The sequence below is a fragment of the Dermacentor albipictus genome, chromosome 7, assembly GCF_038994185.2.
Source record: "Dermacentor albipictus isolate Rhodes 1998 colony chromosome 7, USDA_Dalb.pri_finalv2, whole genome shotgun sequence".
Taxonomy (NCBI): Eukaryota; Metazoa; Arthropoda; class Arachnida; order Ixodida; family Ixodidae; genus Dermacentor; species Dermacentor albipictus.
Window position 1 is genome coordinate 59,043,768 of NC_091827.1, and position 3,086 is coordinate 59,046,853.

Here is a 3,086-nt window from a genome sequence, read left to right on the forward strand (position 1 = left end):
CTGCAGAAAACTAAAGTAATGTTGAACAGTGTCGGAAGAGAACAGCAGTTTACGATAGGTAGCGAGGGACTTGAAGTGGTAAGGGAATACATCTACTTAGGGAAGGTAGTGACCGCGTATCCGGGTCATGAGACTGAAATAATCAGAAGAATAAGAATGGGCTTGCGTGTCCTATTGGCAGGCAGTCTCATATCATGAACAGCAGGTTGCGATTATCCCTCAAGAGAAGAGTGTATAACAGCTATGTCTTACCAGTACACACGTACGGGGCAGAAACCTGGAGGCTTACGAAAAGGGCGCTACTTAAATTGAATACGACGCTACGAGCTATGGAAAGAAGAATGATGGCTGTAACGTTAAGTTTTAAGAAAAGAGCAAATTGGGTGAGGGAAGAAACGCGAGTGAATGACATGTGAGTTGAAATTAAGAAGAAGAAATGGTCATGTGCAGGACATGTAATGAGGAGGGAAGATAACCACTGGTCCTTAAGTGTTACGGACTGGATCCCAAGAGAAAGGAAGCGTAGCAGGGAGCGGCAGTTAGGTGGACTGATGAGATTAAGAAGTTTGCAGAGACAACATGGCCACAATTAGCACGTGACCGGGGAAGTTGGAGAATTATGAGACAGGCCTTTCCCCTGCAGTGGACCTAACCAGGCTGATGATGATGATGGTGATTATGATGATTTAAAGCTATAAATCATGCCCTTTCGGCATCCTTCTCCACTTGTTTTGTTTTAATAGGTGTATCAAAGAAGCTAGATACTTCATTGCTCAAGGTGTGATAGAAAGAGAAGCACTTGGCGAAGAAGAATATCATCAAAATAAAGAAAAAAAAGCTCTGAAGGAAGATTTATCTGGGACCCGATGTCGAGGCATGATCCAGCTGCCGCACCATAACCCATGTGAAATGAATCACATTCTTTTGGTGCCAACCACCAAAAAAATGTGCGCAAAGGTGAAGTCTGATTACTGCATTTTTCATTTACGTGCATTTTTCTGCTGAAAAGAAAAGTGCTGGAACTGTTTGAGGGCAAACACACAAGAAGCTTGAATTTCGTAAAGCCATCAAACATACAAAATACAAAGACAATTTATGCACTATTGAAAATGTAGAACTTACCCGCCCGATCTCTCCAATTCGTGATAAAATTCCTAGCAAACTAGAATTTATAGCACTAACTTTGTGGTACTAAACAAAAAATGGCTGTGGCTTAGGTAAGGTTAAGCCCAGGATGCGAAGCATACTAGCCTTTATTTTAGTTGTTGAACCACTGTTTAGCCTGGTGAACTGCTGTTGCTTGGCTATATTTGGTTCGGCTAGACGAAGAAACAACTCATGCATTACTTCTTCGCCTTCAAGAGTGGAACGCGACAGCGTTCCCGTCGACCCGCCAAGGGGTGTAAGACAATGGGCTACAGGGCAGCGACTACGCGCCCCGCATTGGACGCGGTGAGCGTCGAGCAAAGCAGCGTTCGGCGCGGCAACGAAATGTGCGCCTGAGCAAGAGACGCACGCCTTAGAAACAGCGCGTTTCTAAGGCAACACGGCATTCACTAGAGGCGCTTTTGTACCGCTTTGAAGCGTTGTACTCGTGGCTCAGTGGTAGCGTCTCCGTCCCACACTCCGGAGACCCTGGTTCGATTCCCACCCAGCCCGTCTTGCAAGAGTTGAGCCAAAGCCACTTCTCCTCTGTCGTGACGTCACGGTTTCACGTGATTTCATGGTCACCGCCGCGCCTGAGGAGCTGGGTTGAGCCCTCGTAATATGCTTCGCATAAAAAAGTGAATTCACCGACGATTAAAATACTCCATAATGTGAAATTTGGGTGGCTTTCTATACGTGTTTTCATTCCGCGATGTTCTGTCTTCTGCGGTACGTTGCAAACGGAGTGAAGTGTGGTGCGACTTCCTGACTAATCCATAGATCATGAGAGGCAGCGCGTGCGTGATGTGTAGGCACGATTCTGAGCAGCCGCCGCGGACAGCCCTCCGCTTATGGAGCGCTTTGGGAAACAGACAACGCGTAGAGTTCCTCGATGCGCCTGCTCCCGCAAACGGAGCAGAGGCGAGCGAGTGCATTCAGGTACCCTAACGAGGCGCGCTACACTGGCGTCATCTCGTAGCCGTTGTCGACAGAGTCCGTCATGCGCGCCAGTACGCTTTTCTTCACAGGATTTCGCCATACCCTCCTCCTCCGCTTTCCGTTTCATGTTTCCGCTGTCCCGCCTCATCAGCCTTTCTCCATGCGCTATCTTTTTTCTCGCCGTATTTAATCGCCCGCTGAGCTCAGCGTTCGCTCTCATCTTTCACTTCCCTCGTTTGCTCGGTTACGAGGTATGACGCCGACGCTCGTCGTACTTTAAGGTAGCATGCTTTTCAAAAAATTTATCAGTATTCTGATAAAGCTTTAGTTTGCGTTGGCTGGCGCATTGGCAAGGAACCTGTTGTTTTCGATAAAAGCACGAAGCCTTGCCTAACAAACTATCTCTCTATTTCGATCACAAGCAACTGCTCTAAGTAATCGAATATGTCATTTATTTCAGCAGGCTTTAGGTACGGGCTAGTTGGTATTCCATTGCAAGCTTGACTATAGCGCATCTGTATGCTCGCTCTATATACATGCTTCTTATTCGAAATAAACATTCAATTGGAAGTCAGGCTTGGTCGCCGTCGTTCTTTCGGTCCTTTTGTCTACGCACGCGCTGTAGTCACAGTTGCGTTTATTTCAGTCTAGTGAATGTTGGGTCGTCTATCTACTTTTTCAAACCTCATCAAGGCGTTTTCAGTAAAGCCCATTCCTAAGAGGCACAGCTAGCCTTTATTATTGTGCAATAATCACTCAACCAACATCGCTCTTACCCATATGACGCAATGCTAGTATCGTAGCTGCGCTGGCGCTAAAGTTGATCTGCTGCATGGAGAGGAAGATCGAGAAAACAGTTTTTTTAGAGGAAAGGTAGAGAGGGCGGCCCAAGGCACATTCCTCTAGTCAGCTACTCGGGCACCGGGGAAGCGGGAAGAACAAAATAAAGAGGAACTATACGGGTGACATGACGGCGAGAGAGATTACAAATGACTGAAGTA